The following is a 22,115-nucleotide window of genomic DNA, read 5'->3' as shown; positions in this document are numbered from 1 at the left end:
GTTAATAAGTGAATGGATCGCCTCTAGAGATGAGCGAGCGTACTCGGATAAGCACTACTCGCTCCAGTAATTGGCTTTATCCGAGTATCGCTGTGCTCGGGTCGAAAGATTCGGGTGCCGGCACGGAGCGGTGAGCTGCAGCGGAGAGCGGGGAGGAACGGAGGTAAGATCTCTCTCTCCCTCTCTCCCGCCCGCTCTCCCCTGCTCCCCGCTGCGACTCACCTGTCAGCCGCAGCGGCACCCGAATCTTGAGCCCCGAGCACAGCGATACTCGGATAAAGCCAATTACTCGAGCGAGTAGTGCTTATCCGAGTACGCTCGCTCATCTCTAATCTCCTCCCCTCACATGTAACATTCTTGTAATGCGGCTGTTCGGTTGTCAATAAGTGAATGGATCTCCTCTAGAGATGAGCGAGCACCAAAATGCTCGGGTGCTCGTTACTCTGGACGAAATTATCGCGATGCTCGAGGGTTCGTTTCGAGTAACGAACCCCATTGAAGTCAATGGGCGACCCGAGCATTTTTGTATATCGCCGATGCTTGCTAAGGTTTTCATTTGTGAAAATCGGGGCAATTCAAGAAAGTGATGGGAACGACACAGAAACAGAGAGGGCAGGCGAGGGGCAACATGTTGGGCTGCATCTCAAGTTCACAGGTCCCACTATTAAGCCACAATAGCGGCAAGAGTGGCCCCCCCCCTCCCAACAATTTTTACTTCTGAAAAGCCCTCATTAGCAATGCATACCTTAGCTAAGCACCACACTACCTCCAACAAAGCACAATCACTGCCTGCATGACACTCCGCTGCCACTTCTCCTGAGTTACATGCTGCCAATTCCCCCCCCCCCCACGACCCAGTGTCCACAGCGCACACCAAACTGTCCCTGCCCAGCCTTCAGCTGCCCTCATGCCACGCCACCCTCATGTCTATTTATAAGTGCGTCTGCCACAGGAAAAGCAGGCACACACTGCAGAGGGTTGGCACGGCTAGGCAGCGACCCTCTTTAAAAGGGGCGGGGCGATAGCCCACAATGCTGTACAGAAGCAATGAGAAATCCAATCCTGTGCCACCTCCATCTGGAGCTGCACACGTGGGCATAGCAATGGGGAACCTATGTGCCACACACTATTCATTCTGTCAAGGTGTCTGCACGCCCCAGTCAGACCGCGTTTTTTTCTAAATAGTCACAGGCAGGTACAACTCTGCAATGGGAGTTCCGTGTGCACCCACAGCATGGGTGGCTCCCTGGAACCCACCGGCGGTACATAAATGTATCCCATTGCAGTGCCCATCACAGCTGAGGTAGTAATGTCATGTTTAATGCAGGTGGGCTTCGGCCCACACTGCATGCCCCAGTCAGACTGGGGTTCTTTAGAAGTGGAAACAGATGCATTTACAACTCCCTGTGGACCCACAGCATGGGTGGGTGCCAGGAAGCCACCGGCGGTACATAAATATATCCCATTGCATTGCCCAACACAGCTGAGGTAGTAATGTCATGTTTAATGCAGGTGGGCTTCGGCCCACACTGCATGCCCCAGTCAGACTGGGGTTCTTTAGAAGTGGAAACAGATGCATTTACAACTCCCTGTGGACCCACAGCATGGGTGGCTCCCTGGAACCCACCGGCGGTACATAAAAATATCCCATTGCATTGCCCAACACAGCGGATGTAACGTCAGCTGTAATGCAGGTGGGCTAAAAATTTATTTGATTACACTGTAGGCGAGGGCCCACAAAAATTGCTGTATCAACAGTACTAATGTGCATCAGAAAAATTGGCCATGGCCAACCAAGAGGGCAGGTGAAACCCATTAATCGCTTTGGTTAATGTGGCTTAATTGGTAACTAGGCCAGGAGGCTGCCCAGTTAAAATAAAAATTGGTGGATGTGAAAGTTTCAACGCTTTAATGAGCATTGAAACGTATAAAAATGGTTTAGAAAAATTATATGACTGAGCCTTGTGGGCCTAAGAAAAATTGCCCGGTCGGCGTGATTATGTGAGGTTTCAGGAGGAGGAGGAGGAATATTGTACACAGATTGATGAAGCAAAAAGGTCCCCGTTTTTGATGGGGATACAGAACGATGCTTCCATCCGCGGGTGCAGCCTACGTATTGCTTAGGTATCGCTGCTGTCCGCTGGTGGAGAAGAGAAGTCTGGGGAAATCCAGGCTTTGTTCATCTTGATGAGTGTAAGCCTGTCGGCACTGTCGGTTGACAGGCGGGTACGCTTATCTGTGATGATTCCCCCAGCCGCACTAAACACCCTCTCTGACAAAACGCTAGCCGCAGGACAAGCAAGCACCTCCAGGGTATACAGCGCGAGTTCAGGCCACGTGTCCAGCTTCAACACCCAGTAGTTGTAGGGGGCAGAGGCGTCACGGAGGACGGTCGTGCGATCGGCTACATACTCCCTCACCATCCTTTTACAGTGCTCCCGCCGACTCAGCCGTGACTGGGGAGCGGTGATACAGTCTTGCTGGGGAGCCATAAAGCTGTCAAGGGCCTTAAAGAGTGTTGGCCTGCCTGTGCTGTACATGCCGCCTGATCTCCGCGCCTCTTTGCTACCTGGCCCTCGGAACTGCGCCTTCGGCCACTAGCGCTGTCGTATGGGAATTTTACCATCAGTTTGTCCGCCAGGGTCTGTGGTATAGCAACACTCTCGAACCCCTTTCCTCTTCGGGTATGAGAGTGGAAAGGTTCTCCTTATACCGTGGGTCGAGCAGTGTGTACACCCTGTAATCCGTAGTGGCCAGAATGCGTGTAACGCGAGGGTCACGAGAAAGGCATCCTAACATGAAGTCAGCCATGTGTGCCAGGGTACCTGTACGCAACACATGGCTGTCCTCACTAGGAAGATCACTTTCAGGATCCTCCTCCTCCTCCTCCTCCTCCTCAGGCCATACACGCTGAAAGGATGACAGGCCAGCAGCATGTCTACCCTCACCAGTGGGCCAAGCTGTGTCTTCCCCCTCCTCCTTATCTTCCTCCTCCTCACCGCGCTGAGATATAGACAGGAGGGTGCTCTGACTATCGAGCGACATACTGTCTTCCCCCGGCTCTGTTTCCGAGTGCAAAGCGTCTGCCTTTATGCTTTGCAGGGAACTTCTCAAGAGGCATAGCAGAGGAATGGTGATGCTAATGATTGCAGCATCGCCACTCACCACCTGGGTAGACTCCTCAAAGTTTCCAACGACCTGGCAGATGTCTGCCAACCAGGCCCACTCTTCTGAAAATAATTGAGGAGGCTGACTCCCACTGGGCCGCCCATGTTGGAGTTGGTATTCCACTATAGCTCTACGCTGCTCATAGAGCCTGACCAACATGTGGAGCGTAGAGTTCCACCGTGTGGGCACGTCGCACAGCAGTCGGTGCACTGGCAGATTAAACCGATGTTGCATGGTGCGCAGGGTGGCAGCGTCCGCGTGGGACTTGCGGAAATGTGCGCAGAGCCGGCGCACCTTTCCGAGCAGGTCTGACAAGCGAGGGTAGCTTTTCAGAAAGCGCTGAACCACCAAATTAAAGACGTGGGCCAGGCATGGCACGTGCGTGAGGCTGCCGAGCTGCAGAGCCGCCACCAGGTTACGGCCGTTGTCACACACGACCATGCCCGGTTGGAGGCTCAGCGGCGAAAGCCAGCGGTCGGTCTGCTCTGTCAGACCCTGCAGCAGTTCGTGGGCCGTGTGCCTCTTATCTCCTAAGCTGAGTAGTTTCAGCACGGCCTGCTGACGCTTGCCCACCGCTGTGCTGCCACGACGCGCGACACCGACTGCTGGCGACGTGCTGCTGCTGACACATCTTGATTGCGAGACAGAGGTTGCGGAGGAGGAGGAGGAGGGTGGTTTAGTGGAGGAAGCATACACCGCCGCAGATACCACCACCGAGCTGTGGCCCGCAATTCTGGGGGTGGGTAGGACGTGAGCGGTCCCAGGCTCTGACTCTGTCCCAGCCTCCACTAAATTCACCCAATGTGCCGTCAGGGAGATATAGTGGCCCTGCCCGCCTGTGCTTGTCCACGTGTCTGTTGTTAAGTGGACCTTGGCAGTAACCGCGTTGGTGAGGGCGCGTACAATGTAGCCGGAGACGTGGTCGTGCAGGGCTGGGACGGCACATCGGGAAAATAGTGGCGACTGGGAACTGAGTAGCGTGGGGCCGCCGCCGCCATCATACTTTTGAAGGACTCCGTTTCCACAACCCTATATGGCAGCATCTCCAGGCTGATAAATTTTGCTATGTGCACGTTTAACGCTTGAGCGTGCGGGTGCGTGGCGGCGTACTTGCGCTTGCGCTCAAACACTTGCGTTAGTTACGGCTGGACGGTGCGCTGAGAGACATTGGTGAATGGGGCCGAAGACAGCGGAGGTGAGGGTGTGGGTGCAGGCCAGGAGACGGTAGTGCCTGTGTCCTCAGAGCGGGGTTGGATCTCAGTGGCAGGTTGGGGCACAGGGGGAGAGGCAGCGGTGCAAACCGGAGGCGGTGAACGGCCTTCGTCCCACCTTGTGGGGTGCTTGGCCATCATATGTCTGCGCATGCTGGTGGTGGTGGCTCCCCGGCTGATCTTGGCGCGACAAAGGTTGCACACCACTGTTCGTCGGTCGTCTGCACTCTCAGTGAAAAACTGCCAGACCTTTGAGCACCTCGGCCTCTGCAGGGTGGCATGGCGCAAGGGGCAGCTTTGGGAAACAGTTGGTGGATTATTCTGTCTGGCCCTGCCTCTACCCCTGGCCACCGCACTGCCTCTTGCAACCTGCCCTGCTGCTGCCCTTGCCTCCCCCTCTGAAGACCTGTCCTCAGTAGGCGTAGCAAACCAGGTGGGGGTCAGTCACCTCATTGTCCTGCTGCTCTTCCTCAGAATCCTCGGTGCTCTCCTCCCTCGGACTTAATGCCCTTACTACTACCTCACTGATAGACAACTGGGTCTCATCGTCATCGGCCTCCTCACCCACTGAAAGGTCTTGAGACAGTTGCCGGAAGTCCCCAGCCTCATCCCCCGGACCCCGGGAACTTTGCAATGGTTGGGCATCAGTCACGATAAACTCCTCTGGTGGGAGAGGAACCATTGCTGCCCAATCTGAGCAGGGGCCCGAGAACAGTTCCTGGGAGTCTGCCCGCTCCTCAGAATGTCTCATTTTCATGGAGTGAGGAGGCTGGGAGAAAGGAGGAGCAGCAGCCAGAGGATTCTGAGTTGCAGCAGTGGACGGCGCAGAACTCTGGGTGGACGATAGGTTGCTGGAAGCACTTTCTGCCATCCACGACAGGACCTGCTCACACTGCTCATTTTCTAATAAGGGTCTACCATGCGGACCCATTAAATGTGCTATGAATGTGGGGACGCCAGAAACGTGCCTCTCTCCTAATCCCGCAGCAGTCGGCTGCGATACACCTGGATCAGGAGTTCGGCCTGTGCCCACACCCGGACTAGGGCCTCCGCGTCCTCGGCCGCGCCCACGTCCTCTAGGCCTACCCCTACCCCTCAGTATGCTGTATTACCAGGAATGCAGAAACACAACACTGTAATGAAATGTGCCGCTTATTTGCCTGTGGTTGGAGGCTGAGTTTGCTTACGGAACGCCAGGAAATAATTTGCCGCAAGCCTGCTGTAACACTTAGCTGGCTGCGTATTTATTTGGAGAACTACTACCCCCAGCAGACACAGACCCAGAACACTGAGCAGAGTGACAAGGAGGCCAAATTGTTTTTTTTCAAATATTTTTTTCTAAAGGACCACTGCGTATATTCAATCTATATATGTCTTCTGGCCCTGCCTACACAATTCTATCCCTGGACTGTGTGACGGAACTGCAGTGTTGCACTGTTATTAACTGCAACAGACCAGTGATTTCAGAGCCAGGAAATAATTTTGCGCAAGTCTGCTGTAACACTTAGCTGGCTGTATATTTATTTGGAGAACTACTACCCCCAGCAGACACAGACCCAGAACACTGAGCAGAGTGACAGGCAGGCGAAATAGATTTTTTTCAAATATTTTTTTCAAAAGGACCACTGCATATATTCAATCTATAATATATGTCTTCTGGCCCTGCCTACACAATTCTCTCCCTGGAGTATTACTGCAGGGCGCAATGCTCTGCACGGCCGATATACCAAAAAAAAAAAAAAGTGCAACACTGCTAAAAGCAGCCTCCACACTACTGCACACGGTTAGATGTGGCCCTAAGAAGGACCGTTGGGGTTCTTGAAGCCTACACTAACTCCTAACACTCTCCCTGCCTAACCACCACTTCTGTCCCTGTAGTATTACTGCAGGGCGCAATGCTCTGCACGGCCGATATACCAAAAAAAAAAAAATGTGCAACACTGCTAAAAGCAGCCTCCACACTACTGCACACTGTTAGATGTGGCCCTAAGAAGGACCGTTGGGGTTCTTGAAGCCTACACTAACTCCTAACACTCTCCCTATAGCAGCTCCAACACAATACCACTGTCCCTCAGCTATCTCACAACGCATCTGAGGCGAGCTGCGGGAGGGGCCGATTTTTATACTCGGGTGACACCTGATCTCCCCAGCCACTCACTGCAGGGGGGTGGTATAGGGCTTGAACGTCGCAGGGGGAAGTTGTAATGCCTTCCCTGTCTTTCAATTGGCCAGAAAAGCGCGCTAACGTCTCAGAGAGGAAAGTGAAAGTAACCCGAACATCGCTTGGTACTCGTTACGAGTAACGAGCATCTCGAACACGATAATACTCGAACGAGTATCAAGCTCGGACGAGTACGTTCGCTCATCTCTAATCTCCTCCCCTCACATGTAACATTCCTGTAATGCGGCTGTTCCGGGGTTAATAAGTGAATGGATCTCCTCCCCTCACATGTAACATTCCTGTACTGCAGCTGTTCGGGGGTTAATAAGTGAATGGATCTCCTCCCCTCACATGTAACATTCCTGTACTGCGGCTGTTCGGGGGTAATAAGTGAATGGATCTCCTCCCCTCACATGTAACATTCCTGTAATGCGGCTGTTCGGGGGTTAATAAGTGAATGGATCTCCTCCCCTCACATGTAACATTCCTGTAATGCGGCTGTTCGGGGGTTAATAAGTGAATGGATCTCCTCCCCTCACATGTAACATTCCTGTAATGCGGCTGTTCGGGGGTTAATAAGTGAATGGATCTCCTCCCCTCACATGTAACATTCCTGTACTGCGGCTGTTCGGGGGTTAATAAGTGAATGGATCTCCTCCCCTCACATGTAACATTCCTGTAATGCGGCTGTTCGGGGGTTAATAAGTGAATGGATCTCCTTCCCTCACATGTAACATTCCTGTCATTTAGATCAGTGGTCCCCAACCTTTTTTGGCACCACGGAGCAGCTTCAAGCAAGACTATTTTTACAAGGCATGGCAGGGTTGGGCGGGTCATGGGCGGGGCTTTGGTTATATGGGGTGGGGTTATGAAGGGAGTTGGAGTTTAGTGCATTCTTATTTAATTATGACATTTAGAATGTCTTGGCAGCACACACATAGGGCAGCATATAAATTATCCCCCCCCACCCCTCAGTAATAGACAGCCACCACCCCTCAGTAATAGAAAGCCCCCAGCTCTCAGTAATTAGCAGCCCCCCTGCCGTAATAAGCAGGTCCCCCCGCCGTAATAAGCAGGTCCCCCCCAGTAATAAGCAGCCCCCCCAGTAGTAAGTAGCCCCACCCCCAATAGGCAGCCCCGAGTAATAGGCAGCCCCCCCCAATAATAGGCAGCCCCTTCCCCTGTAATAAGTAGCCCCCCCAGTAATAACCGTCAGCCCCCCGTAATAGGCAGCAGCCCCCCAGTAATGGGCAGCCCCTTCCCCTATAATAAGTACCCCCTCCAGTAATAAGCAGCCCCTTCCACTGTAATAAGCAGCCCCTTCCACTGTAATAAGCAGCCCCCCACCCCCAGTAATAAGCAGATCCACCCCCAGTAATAAGCAGGTCCCCCCCCAGTAATAAGCACCCCCCCCTATAGTAAGTAGCCCCCAACCCCCCAGTAATAACCAACCCCCCTCCCAGTAATAGGCAGCCCAGCGTAATAGGCAGCCCCTCCCCCGTAATAGGCAGCCCCTTCCCCTGTAATAAGTAGCCCCCATCCCCCAGTAATAACCAGCCCCCCCCAGTAATAGGCAGCCCCTTCCTCTGTAATAAGTAGCCCCCACCCCCAGTAATAGGCAGCCCACCCCATAATATGCAGCCCCCCCCCCCCCGTAGTAAGCAGCCCCCCCCAGTAGTAAGCAGCCCCCCCCCAGTAATAGGCAGTCCCCCAACCCATATACTTACCTCCTCCCTGCTGTCGCTCTCTCACTGCTTGCCCTGACGTCAGTGTGCAGCCCGGAACGCTTCCTCCCCGAGTCCGGGGAAGAGGATCCTGGCTGCACACTGACGTCAGTGTGCGCCGGTATCAGCGCGATAACCAGCGGGGAGCTGCGGTGCCCCCGCTGGTAATCGCTTCAGTGGTCAGCGGGGTCGGCACGTCGCAGGCCACATAACACAAGGCAGCGGGCCGGATTCGGCCCGCGGGCCTTGTGTTTAGAGCAAAAGTTCCCGGCGGTGCTGCGGACCGGCGCTTAACACCCAACGGCCCCGCCCCGGTCTGCGGCCCGGTGGTTGGGGACCCCTGATTTAGATGACGTACAAATTTAACATTACTTTTCCGCATTTTGAGGAACACTTTGTTTTGCTGCACCAAGCCAAGTTTGCAGCGGCTCATAGGTGTCACAATGATAGATACCCCCCCAAATGACCCCATTTTAAAAACGACACCGCTTAATGTATCCACTGAGGGAGGTCATTAGTATTTTGACCCCACATTTTTTTTCAGTAATTAATTCAATTTAGAGGAGAAAAAATAAAATTTTATATTTTTGCATATATGTCATTTTAAAGACATATTTTTTTCCTATAGTGCCCATGAAAATGAGGATTGACCCCCCCAAAATGGATCCCCCTGTTTCTCCCGTCTTCAGAAATATACTTATTGTGGCCCTAATCTTCTGTCTGGATGCACAACGGGGCCCAAAATGTAAGGAGCAGTCGGTGGTTTTCAGAACATAAATTTTCCTTGAAGGCGTTTTAGGCCCCATAGCACTTTTGTAGAGCTCTTGAGCGGCCAAACCCAAAGAGAACCCCCACAAATGACCCCATTTGGAAAACTAGACCCCTTACCGGATTTATCTAGGGGTGTGCTGCCCATTTTGATCCCACAGTTTTTGAATGAATTCAAGCAAAGCAAAAGGAAAAAAATGTGATTTTCATTTTTTGTCAATTCTGCTATTTTAAAAATAGCTTTTTTTGTACAGCACACACATGAATGAAGACTTGCACCCCAAAATGGATCCCCCTGTTTGTCCCGTGTTCAGAGACATACCCATTGTGGTCCTAATCTTATGTCTGGATGCACAACGGGGCCCAAAATGTAAGGAGCAGTCGGTGGTTTTCAGAACAGAAATTTAGCATGAAGGTGATTTAGGCCCCATTGCCCACTTGTAGAGCCCTTGAGCGGCCAAACGACAGAAAACCCCCACAATTGACCCCATTTTGAAAACTAGACCCCTTAACAAATTTATCTAGGGGTGTACTGTGTATTTTTACCATATAATTTTTGAATAAATCTAAGCAAAGCAGTAGGGAAAAAATTACAATTTTCATTTTTTTGGCAGTTGTGTCAATTTAAAAACTGTTTTTTTTTGTACAGCACACAAATTAATGAAGACTTTCACCCCAAAATGGATCCCCCTGTTTGTCCCGTGTTCAGAATCATACCCCTTGTGGCCCTAATCTACTTACAGCACACATGGCTAGGCCCATAATGGAGGGAACACCCGTTGGATTTCAGGGTACTATGGAATAAATTCCAGGCCCCATTGCCCACTTGTAGAGCTCTTGAGCATCCAAAACGATAGAGAACCCCCACAAATGACCCCTTTTTTTTTTTACCATATTCGTTTTTCTTATTGAAAGGTTGGTCAGAGAAAACAATAGTCCATTAACACGTAGAGAAGTCTGATGATCCCATTCTGGACAGTAATATAAACTAGATATTCTTCTGTACAATTTCAGCCCAGTATCTCCAACAAGGAACATTTCTCTAATGTATAAAGTATTACTCACAGTTTATCTCTTTTTATTTTTGCTAATTGGTTTCTTATGTTATCAATTTAGGTGAAGAGCAACGAAACAAAACCAACAGGAAATGGGCATCATAAAAGAATAATCCATATACAGCTTGTTTTAGTGTTGAGATTTCCATTTTCCCCCGGTCTCCTCATATTTTTTCGTAGAGTTGTTTCGACATGCTAACCATCCCTCAGATAAGCATTGCTCTGCCATCCGGCCCAAGAATTCCTCCTTTGTTGGAGGGAGTTGTTCTCTTCAATGTTTAGCAATTATAGTTTTTGCTGTCATAAATGAGTGTCCCAATAAAAATCTTATGTTTGGAGGGAATTTTTTGAGGCCTATTAAGAGCGGATTAGTTTGGCTTCTCTAGGAATGAAGCATTTTAAGGTGTTTGACATTTCACCTAGAACTTCACTCCAGAACTTATTTAGTTTAGGGCAAAACCAAAAAATAATGGGACAGGGAGCCTTTTTGTCCACATTCCCTCCAACATAGGCCCGTTCCAATTTTGAATCTATTTGTCAATAGCGAAGGAGAGAGATACCATCTTAGATGGAGTTTCGTTTGGGTTTCTAAAATCCCCATTCCTCTAGTGGTTTTTAAGGAGGTTTTATATGCCTTTTCCCACGAGTCTGTGGATATTGTTTCCCTTAGTTCTCTTTCCCAATTTAGTATATGGGATTTCTTCTTTGGAGAAATGTTGTCTGACAGTATATCATAGAACCTTCTCCTATCTGATTTATCTCCTGTTTTCCCAGAGGGGATTTTGTTGATAATTGTAGTGGGGATTTGAAGATTATGTAAAGAGGTTTTTTGTAGAAATGAGTTTATTCTACAGTAAGTGAAGTGTTCTTTTTGTGGTAAGTTGTATTTGGAGCTAAGTTCTGGGAATGTTTTTAGGCCTTCTACGGTCAGTAGATCATCTATTTTCTTTATACCCCTCTTCGACTATTCTTTTATCGCAAGGTCTGGCAAGAAAAAGCTTAAGGTTTCGATAGGCAGGGGAGGCTTTTTTTAAACTGTCTTTTGGAATCAATTTTTGTGTGACTTCTTTCCATGCCTCTATTGACGCCATCATGGGAGGAGATATTCCCGGTAGTTGCAGTGGTCAGTCTGGTAAGTTATATACCCCGGACAAAGACACAGCAAATAGGAAGGCTTGGCTTGAGGCTCCGGCCATGAAGCTCTTTTCTATTCCTGCCCACCCCATGGACATGTCTTTGTTCATCCATTCTTTGATTTGGTTTAACACTACAGCTCGGTGATATATTTTTAAGTGTGGCATGTCTGCCCCGCCATTTTTCCGGTGCAATGCTAAGATTGATGGAGATATATGAGGTTCCCTCCCCCCCATATATATTTGTTTAACCCCTTGAGTGGCGGGTTTCTTACCACCCTGTCAGACCCACCAGGGCAGGTTTTTAAAATGGTCTAATCATTTAATTTCAACTAATTTTCCAATCTCGTTCCAAGAGCCATAACATTTTCATTTTTCCATTGACCAGGCCATATGAGGGCTTGTTTTTTGCAGGACAAGTTGTACTTTTTGATGGTGTCATTTTTGGGTATATATAATGTATTGCATAACTTTTGTGAAAACAATTGTAGGGAGATTAGGGGGGAAAAAAAGAAATCCTGCCATTTGTTTTTTCGATTTCATTTTTACGGCGTTCAGCGCGCAGAATAAATAGTGTGATAACATTATTCTCTGAGTCACACGATTCTGGTGATACCAAGTTTATACAGTTTTTTTATGTTTTGCTATTTTTGTACATTTAAAACAATTTTTTTTCTTAAAGGTTTGCTTTTGTGTCGCCACTTTCCAAGAGCCGTATTAATTTTTTTTACCATTGCCAGAGCTCTAGAAGGCCTTGTTTTTTGTGGGATGAACTCCAGTCTTCATTTATCAAATTTTTTGGAACAAGTAAAATTTTGGTCACTTTTTATTCCATTTTTTCTAGTGGCAAGATTAACAAAAATTTGTAATTCTGGCATGTTTTTTATTTTTATTTTTCACAGCTTTCTCTAAGCAGTATAAATAATGTATTAAAGTAGTTCTATAGGCCAGTATGATAATGCCAATACCAAATTATAATAGTTTTTTTCTTTTTCATTACTTTTTCACACTTAAAAAAAAAAAGTAATACAAGTTTAAATCACCCTCCTTTTGCCATATCTATAATAAAAAAATCTAAATCATAAAAGAAAAATACATATTTGGTATCGCCGCGTCCGTAAATGTCCGATCTATCAAAGTAGTGCATTATTAACCCTGCAAGTTGAACTTAGTCCGAAAAAAAAATAAAGAACCCCACAAATGCACTTTTTCATTCACCCTGTCTCCCAGAAAAAAATGCAATAAAAAGCGAGCAAAAAGTCGTATGTATTCCAAAATGGTACCAACGTTAACTATAGGACATCCTGCAAAAAATGAGCCCTTGCTCAAGTACGTCGATGGAAAAATAAAAAAGTTATTGCGCGCAGAAGATGCAGCAGAAAATAATTTTAAAAAATTAAATTTTTTTTGAAAAAAAATACAAGTGCTACAGTAAAAAAAAAGTATTTGATATGGTAGTAATTAGAGATGAGCGAACGTACTCGGATAAGCACCACTCGTCCGAGTAATGTGCCTTATCCGAGTACCGCTGTACTCGTGCTGAAAGATTCGGGACGCGCTGCGGAGCGGGGAGCTGCAGGGGAGAGCGGGGAGGAACGGAGGGGAGATCTTTCTCTCCTTCTCTCCCACCCGCTCTGCCCCGCTCCCCGCTGCGACTCACCTGTCAGCAGCGGCAGCTCCCGAATCTTTCAGCACGAGTACTGCGGTACTCGGATAAGGCACATTACTCGGACGAGTAGTGCTTATCCGAGTACGTTCGCTCATCTTTAGTAGTAATCGTACCGACCCATACAATACAGTTATTATGTCATTTTTGTTGCAGTTTGTGTGCTGTAGAAACAAAACGCACTGAAGGATGGCGGAATGTCATTTTTCTTTCCTTTTACTCCACTTAGATTTTTGTAAACGTTTTTCAGCACATTATATGGTACTTTAAATGGCACCATTGAAAACTACAACTCGTCCCGCAAAAAACAAGCCCTCATACAGCGATATCGATGGAAAAATAATGGAGTTACGAATTTTAAAACGTTGGGAGGAAAAAAAAATGGCGAAAGAAGAAAAAAAGGGACCGTGTCATTAAGGGGTTAAATAATGTACTAACTTCCGTCTCTGGGTCATTACGACGCAGGGATACCACATGTGTCATTTTATTTTTAATTTTTCACAAAGTAAAGGGAGACAAGTGTTTTTTAATTTTATTTATTTTATTTTTTTAAATAATTTTTTTACTTTTTTCTTTTTTTACTGTTTTTTTTTTTACTTTTTTTTTAATTTTTGTCCCTTTAGGGGACTTTCACAGAGACCCATCAGGACTCCTTGATCTCATTCTGGGGTGGTCCTATGGTGATAGCCCTTTACATGCTGCAGTCACATAGACTGCAGCATGTAAAGGGTTAACACAGCAGAGATCAGAGGTTTTCTCTGATCTCTGCTGTAAGAGCTCGTACCTAGCTGTTCTCTGACAGCCCAGCACCAGCTTTCCCTGCAACAGAGACCATCGGCTTGCTTCTGAGAAGCCGATGGTCTCTATAGCAACCTGTGAACAAAGCAGGACATTAGAAGCAGGAGATTGCCGGCAGATCTACAATATCTTCCTGCTTCTAAGTTTTTTAATGTCCTGCTTTGTTCTCTGTGGGACAGTGCAGGCAGAGCACAATGCCACAGCTTGTGGCAATGTGCTCTGCAGCTCCCATAGTGATACATAGCCCGGAAATCTCCCGGGCTATATCGCTAAGAGCAGTGGAGCTCCTCCCGGAAAATTTCCGGGCGTGCCACTCAAGGGGTTAATTGATTCTGTAGGTTGGATAGAGAGGTATTTGAAAAGGGGATCGGGAGGACTCTGAAATAGTACATAATTTTAGGTAAGATTTTCATCTTGTATGACATGATTCTTCCGTACCACGTCAAATTTAGTTTGGTCAAATGGTCTATTTCTCTTTGCGTAGTGTTGAGCAATGTGGGAATGTTCGCATTTTCCAAATTTTGGGGAGAAGCTGATAATTCCACCCCTAAATAAGGTATAGATTTTTCTTTGCATTTGAATGAAAATTCAGATTGGATAGCTGTTTTCAGATTTTTGGGTATGTGTATGCCTAGGATGAGTGACTTGTCTATATTTAATTTATATAAGGATGCCTCAGCAAAGCTTTCTAAAATTTTGTGTGCGGCTCTTAGGGATTCTAGGGGGTGGCACAAGGTTAATATTACGTCGTCTGCGAATAATCCAATTTTATGTTGTCTTTAGTTTGCTGGGATCCCGTTTATTTCGGGGGATAGGCGAATTTTTTCTGCTAATGGTTTGATTGTAAGAACATATAAGATAGGCGAGAGAGGGCACCCTTTTCTTGTTCCATTGGTTATGTGCAAGGGGTCTGATAGTGTTCCATCTACCAATACCCTAGCTGTGGGGGATGAATATAGGGCCTGTATGGCCCTGATTATGTCCTCACCCATGCCATATTTTTTCAAGGTTTCAAAGGCAAAACCCCAGTGGACTCTATCAAAAGCCTTTTCGGCATCTAAGGCTACTAGAATCGCTGGTGTTTTTGAAGAGTCAATTTTATGGAGTAGATTTACTATTCTCCTCGTACCATCTGACGCCTGTCTCCCCCTGACAAAACCCAGCTGATCGGAGTGAATTAAATTTGGGAGTAGGTTTAACAATCTGTTGGCGAGGATCTTTGCATAAATTTTTACGTCTGTGTTAAGAAAATTGGCTGGATCATTTGGATCTTTGCCAGGTTTGGGCAGAACTACTATCGTTGCTTGAAGCATTTCTTCCGGGAATTTTCCACTTTGCATGGCGGTGTTGAATGTGTTTGCTGCGAATGGGGATAAAATATTCCCAAAATTTTGGTAATACTCTGCAGAGTACCCATCTGGGCCAGGTGCTTTATATTTTTTAGGGATGCAACTGTTGTGGATAATTCTGTTATGTCGAATTGTTGGTCTAGTGCAAATGCTTGTCGAGCATTAACTGTTGGAAGGTTGGCCTCTTTTAGAAATCCCATTATTTTGGTGCTATTCGGTTGAGTGATTAGTGGGTTGTCCTTTATATTGTAAAGATTTTTGTAGAAGGTGCGGAAGGCTTCCGCGATCTTCTTGGGGTGAGTTAATTTGTACTCTCTTTTTTTGGAATTCCAGATATAAGGAATGTTGGCTTTTAATGATTTCCTATTAGTTAACTGTGCCATCCATTTTGAGGGCTTGTTTAAGGATGAGTATATGTTTGCTCTATTAGCATTCACCTCTCTTTCAAAGTCTCCTAGTAAAATTTTTCGGAGATCTAGTCTTACTTTTCGTAGATCCTCTAGTGTTTTAGGGGAGGGAAGTTGTTGTGCTTCCTTTTCTTTTTGACAAATTTGGTTTAAGAGTTCTTCAGTCCTCCTAGCCTTATCTCTTTTAAATCTAGCACCCATTTTTATAAGAATGCCTCTTATATATGACTTATGAGCATTCCATAGGGTCATAAGATCTATACCCGGGGTGTTGTTCAGTACAAAGTACTCCTTTAGGGCATTGTGTATATCTTTTTTATGGTTAGGTAAACTCATTAAATATGTGTTATTCCTCCACATCTTGTTGTTTTGACATTTTCCGTCCAGCATTACATGTGTCAACGTCGGGGCATGATCCGACCACGTGGCCGTGCCTATTTCTGATCTAGACACTTTTACCAGAAGGTTTTTGTCCACCAGGCACAAATCGATTCGTGAGAAGGTTCCGTGTCTGGGGGAGAAATATGAAAATTCCCTGGCGGAGGCATTAAGACATCGAAAGGCTGGACTAGATGGACATTGTCTTCATTCAGCCTTACGAACTATGTTACTATGAAAGGTGTCATATAATGCTGAGCTGTGTAGCCAATTGTTTAACGTGGGTCCTTTCCTTAGTCTTTGGTTAGTGGTATCTGCTGTTCTGTCTGGGACTAGGTTGAAATCACCACACATAATTACAGAGCCCTTAGCTATCTGGTTTATTTTTTTGGTGAGTTTGTTAAGAAAGCTAATCTGTTTCGTATTTGGAACATACACATTAACTGATGTGAGTGGGGTGTTGCTTAGGGAACCCACCAAGATTATGTATCGGCCCTTCGTATCACATATTTGTTTGTCTACCACAAATGTTACATTTTTTTAAATGCGATCATAACCCCTGCATGCTTTTTGGGGGCACAAGCGAAAGTTTTTGTTGAAATTTGTTATGTGTCATATAACCGGTGTCTATCTCCAGCAAGTGAGTCTCTTGAATACATACTACATCCGCGTCGTACGAGATTGAGTCCTTCCAAACGGCACGTCTTTTGTATGGAGAATTCAGGCCATTGGCGTTTATGGAAAGAATTTTCAGAGCCATGACGAGGGTGGTGATGTTTGCTTTTGGACGTCTGGGTATCTGTGGAAATCAAGGATGCCTGAAATAGAACAAAAACAGTAAAACCAAACATGACAGTCCTTCAGGCGTTTCTCCCCGTGAGAAGAAGGACCGATGCAAATAAAGAATCCTCGGGGGAGGAAAACGTCAAAGAACGTGAAAATAGCATAGCAAGCTGACGCTGGTATGTGCATTCGGGGGTGAAATGTCTGGCATGGGCAGGTGGGCACTCATAATAATGTGCATTTTGACAGCAGGGTGATGAGGTATCGTACTATTTCGGGCTTGAGGAGTTTCTGTTGACAGGCTGGCGGTTTGTTTTGGAACCTTCAGGTGCATGGGGCCGTTCGGTGGTCTGTAGTTGTATTCCCCAAGACTTCAGAGCTCGGGCAGCATCATCAGGATTCAGAAAAATGTGTGTTCCATTTTCTTTGGTTACAGTTAGTTTGGTGGGGAAGCCCCATCTATATACGATACCAGCATTTCTCATAGCTATGGTGGCAGATGCAAAGCTCCTTCTCGCCTCCATTGTTGCTTGCGAGAGGTCTATGAAGATACGGATGTTGTCGTATGGGCTAGGGAGTGATGGCAATTTCCTAACCGCGCCCATCAGGGCTTCTTTGGTGCGAAAATAGTGAATGCGCACTATGATGTCTCTGGGGCTGTCGTCTTTTAAGAATTTTGGGCGCGGGAGCCGGTGTGCTCTATCAATCATTAGTTCTTGTTCGGGGGTATTGGGGAGGAGTTTTTTCATAAGCCGCGTGACATACGTGAAAATTTCTGCATTAGAGACCTTTTCCAACACTCCACTAATACTGACGTTATTGCGTCTGTTTCTGTCCTCAAGATCTATTAATTTGCTTTGGAGTTTAGATACTTTTTCTTCCAGTTCATAGTGGGCGTCTATAAGTGAATTGTGGGATATGACTATTTCTTCCAGTTTGTTGTCTGTTTTTTCCACTCTATTCCTAACTTCTGATACTGATGCGTTTAGATTAGAGGTTAGGCTTTTAATGTCGGCGTGAATAGTGTCACTGAGAGCCATCACTAACTCTTTGATGTACAGTTCTGTCACTGGTCTGTCAAGTGCAGAAAGGCTTTTAATGACATTCCCTTCATCCTTCTTGAGGAATGTAGCAGAGCTGGCCTCAATTTCTTCAGCAGGAGACATTTTCTGTCTCTGCTTCTCTGGGCTGCCTGTGGGGGAGGGAGATGAACGCTCCTGGAGCAGCGTGGTCGGCGCCATCTTAATGGGAGAGAGCCCTGCATCTGTGCCCCCCTTCTTCTTTCCCTCCTCCACATCGTTATCCCTCACCTGCTGCTGAGAGGTGTCCTCCGCTGTATTAGTTCTTCCGACAGCCCCCTGCTGTTTCTCCTTCTCTGATGATTTATCTTTACAGCCGCTTGTCATCCCTTCCCGAGCGCCCAAAAATTTTCATTTTTTTGGCAATTTTGTCAATTTAAAAACAGTTTTTTTGCACAGTGTACACCGGAATGAAGACGTTCACCCCAAAATGGATTCCCCCATTTGTCCCGTGTTCAGAAACAAACCCATTGTGGCCCTAATCTACTTACAGGACACATGGCAAGGCCTGTAATGGAGGGAACACCCGTTGGATTGCAGGGCACAAATGAATAAATTCCTGGCCCCATTGCCCACTTGTGCGGAATAAAAATTGACACGTGTTAAAGATTCCCCCCCGTCCGCGCCCTTTTTGGCATTCCCAAACCTTAGATAAAAGTAATAATGTGAACTATGTGGTATTTCCGAAGACAGGGGTAATTACGGAGGCTGGTTGGGATGGGTACATGGGGCAATAAAACCGGGTATGCCCCCTCCTCTCATGCTTTTTGGGGGGGTATTTCGTGACCTCAGCGGCAGGTATGGGGTGTAAAAAGTGGCGCTCTGTGAGTCTTCGTAAGCTTGATGAGGTGCGGTGGTCTCACACAGAGGGCGCTCAACAAGCTGCTCCTGGAACTTGCTGCGTTCTCTTTTCTACGAGTGGATTACGTAATTCCGACCCACTAATGTGAGCGGAATTGTGTAATCCAATGCGATTGATCTGTGTATTACCGTGGATCAAACGCATGCGGAATCTGTAATTCCTATCCAGTCATGTGAGACCGGCCTTAGGTAGATCGCTACCTTTTTATCATGTGACCGGCGACCGCTCAACAAAGTCACTGCTCTAGTCTCTCGGCGACCATTGATCGCTGGGAGTAAGGAGATTTTAAAATTCCTGGGCCCCCCGACTCGTGCGCATGTGTCCGGTGTTTTGCTGGTGGTCGCATGTGCAGAATCCAGGAAAGTTCACGGAGGAAGTTCACATCGGGGTTTAAATACGGAGGCCTACGGTAAAAAGCTTCATTTCCTCTCACCGATCGCATCGGTGAGGGGAGATGAAGCTTCACCTTTTTTTTACTTTGACGTGGTTGCCATTATGCATTGGATAACGACGAACATGTGATCAAGAACCGCTCACTGCGGCTCTCCGTGAAATCTCTGGGCTCTCGGCTAAGTTTTGTAGCCAGGAGCAGGGAGATTTTTAAATTCCCCTGGCAATCCACGGCATTTGTGCATGCGTCTGTCATTTTGGCGACGGGCGCGTGCACAGAAGCTGGGGTAAGGTCCGCTGATAAATTCCGGGAGCCTTAGGTATGTCATTTCATCCTCCCTCACAGATATGATCCATGAGGGGAGATGAAAACTTAAGCATTTTTAACATTTTTTTACTTTTTAATTTTTTTTTTACTTTACAGGATCACTGTTATCCATACCTTCAGGAGCCGGGAGCCAGGAGATTTTGAATCTGCCGGGGCTCCCGGCCTTCTGCGCATGCGTGTAACGTCATACGTCTGGCGCGCATGCACAGAAGAGCGGCGCCGGGGCCCGGAGGACCCATTGACCGTGGGATATCGCGGACAAGCCGGGTGAGTATTTTCAGTTGCCCTGATGGATCTGATCCATCAGGGCAGCTGAATATCTAACTTTTTCACTTTTTTAAAAACTTTATTGCGATCGGCACTATCCATTGGATAGCGCCAATCGCGATGCCGGGGGGACTGCCCGCTGCCCGGGATGACAGCTCAATGCTGTTGGCTAACTGCGGGCACCGACAGCATGGAGCTGTCACGTCCTGAGCCTGAGGGGCATTAATCCTAAGAGGACGCATAATACTACGTCCTCTAGGATTAAAGCCCACTCAGACAGGACGTAGTTTCCCGATGGGGCCATCACTAAGGGGTTAAGATTGTAGGAGCAGTACCACCTTTCCATTCATGTAAACTTATCTTATCTAAAACACATACATGGACAGAAGGGGAGGGGGAAGGGAAATAGATGAGGATGGAAAGGGGGGGTGGGGTGGGAGTGGGGGTTGGAAGGAGAAATAAATGCAGAGGAATGACTCTGGGTGGAGAGTCCTGTGAACGCCGTTCCGGGTGGTGGTTTAGTCAAGTAAGCCTTGATCTAACCATCGTTTAAGGTCGTCCGACCCTCTGAACGCTACCCATGACTGCCATGTCTTGTAGTATGCTTCCCAAGATTTTGGGTCTTCGGCTCCCAGTTCGTCAAATCTCATGAGGTTGTGGAGTTCTTCAACCCACATGCCCCTAGTTGGAACGGTTGGAGAGCGCCAGAACCTTGGGATGAGTCTTCTCACTGGTAATATGAAATTTTTTAGGAGACTTAATTTAGCGGCTCTCTCTTGCTGCCCGGGAACAGTGAGAGCAGGGCTAGTTTTGGTGTCATTATCACTCTTGAGTGGTTGATGTGGTTATATAGTTATATAATTGTCACCTCGTCCCATAGGTCAGCCACTGGTCGACAGTCCTACCAGAGTCTTGTATTTTTCCAGCTGTGGATAGCTTGTGGGTTAGGGCCCAAATGTTACACCAGTCCTCCTCCGTGATGCTTTCCCCTAATTCCCGTTCCCAGGCCTCCCTGTAGTTCGGGGTCTCCTCCTTCGTCTCCCGATCCAGCAACATCTTATATAACGTGGAGATCATGTGCCTCTGGCTTAGGCTTGATATGCAGAGTTGCTCAAACTCCATCAGGGGCGCCGTCAGGTTTTCTTTTGGAATCAGCGTACTCACAAAGCCTCTCAGCTGCAGGTATTGAAGCCAGGACCCTGGCTGAGGGTGGGGACTGGTCTAAGATCTCGGTCATGGGTTGCAGGCCCGTCTACATCACTACGTCCTTCAGTCTGGGGGTTCGCTCCGCTGGGGTAGACAGCAGTCCCTTCTGGCTTATAGTAGCTTCAAATAGGGAATTTGCTATGAGCGGGGTTAGGGGGCCTGGGATTGTGACCAGTCTATATTGGGGGGCTAAACTCGGCCATGTCTTAAATAGTTGTAGGCCAAAGGGGGAGATGTTGGGTATAGACTTAATCCATTTGGGCAAAATCCAGGGGGCTCCGTATAGGCCATCTATTTCACCTGCGTGTTCTATATCTACTTTTAAGGATGTCTAGGACGCAATTTGCAATGTTAGCCTTCTGGTAGATGAAAAAGTCCCGGCGGCCCAGGCCCCCCTTTTCTTTTCCCCTCTTTAGTAGTGAGTAACGCAGACGCGGTTTGCGTCCTTTCCAAATGGAGTTGGAAATTAGGGATCTGATTTTTATCAGGAATGTTCTTGGGAGCCCGATCGGGATTGTTTGACAGAGATATAGAAATTGGGGCAATACATCCATTTTAATTGCATTGACTCGACCATTCCATGAGAGATATAGGGGGCTCCATTTGCTAAGGTCTCTCGAGTTTCTCAGCAAAGGGAGTGAAGTTTAGTTTAAAGCTTAGTGATAGCTCTGTGGGGATATTGACTCCCAGATACTTTAAGTGGGAACCAACCCAGCGAAAGGGGAGTACCGACTCCAAGTGGGAGACCTCAGCCTGCGGGAAAGAAATGTTTAGGGCCTCTGATTTCTGCGCATTAATTTTGTAATTTTTGATCCTTCCGAACGTTTCAAATTCCTTTAGAAGTACGGGCATGCCGACTCGGGGGTTGGATAGATACCACAATAAATCATCGGCATATAGTGCCATTTTGTGTTCCGAGGAGCTGACGCTGACGCATTTAATTGAGTCATTACTTTGAATGGCGTTGGCTAGGGTCTCCATGGTTAGGATGTATAGAAAGTGGGAGAGGGGACACCCCTGCCTCGTCCCATTGCTCACTCTGAGCGGGTCAGACAGGGTTCCATTTACTCTGATCCTAGCCGTAGGGTCTTGGTATAGGGCCATGATCCACTGGAGAATCCGTGGGTCCAGTCCAATTTTTCATTGTGGCAGAGAGGAAAGTGGCAGAGAGGAAGGCCTTTTCCGCGTCAATTGAAAGGAGACATAAAGGGGTTTTTGCTGCTTTGGCTCTGGCTATTAGGGAAATCGTTTTGATGGCGTTGTCCCTTGTCTCTCTGCCTGGGACAAAGCCAACATTCTCCAAGTGGATCAGTCTAGGGATTAGGTTCTGGAGTCTGTTTGCTATCAGTTTGGCAAACATCTTAATATCGACGTTTATTAGC

At 47.4% G+C, this 22,115-nt stretch overlaps 1 protein-coding gene across 3 annotated transcripts in view; it reads left to right on the top strand.

The window, feature by feature from the left end:
• The window catches only part of LOC136624337 (gastrula zinc finger protein XlCGF57.1-like), a 721,853-nt gene that overhangs the window by 668,488 nt on the left and 31,250 nt on the right, over window positions 1–22,115 (top strand). The window lies entirely within an intron of this gene.

The sequence above is a fragment of the Eleutherodactylus coqui genome, chromosome 4, assembly GCF_035609145.1.
Source record: "Eleutherodactylus coqui strain aEleCoq1 chromosome 4, aEleCoq1.hap1, whole genome shotgun sequence".
Lineage (NCBI taxonomy): Eukaryota > Metazoa > Chordata > Amphibia > Anura > Eleutherodactylidae > Eleutherodactylus > Eleutherodactylus coqui.
This window is presented reverse-complemented; position numbering and strand designations above follow the sequence as displayed.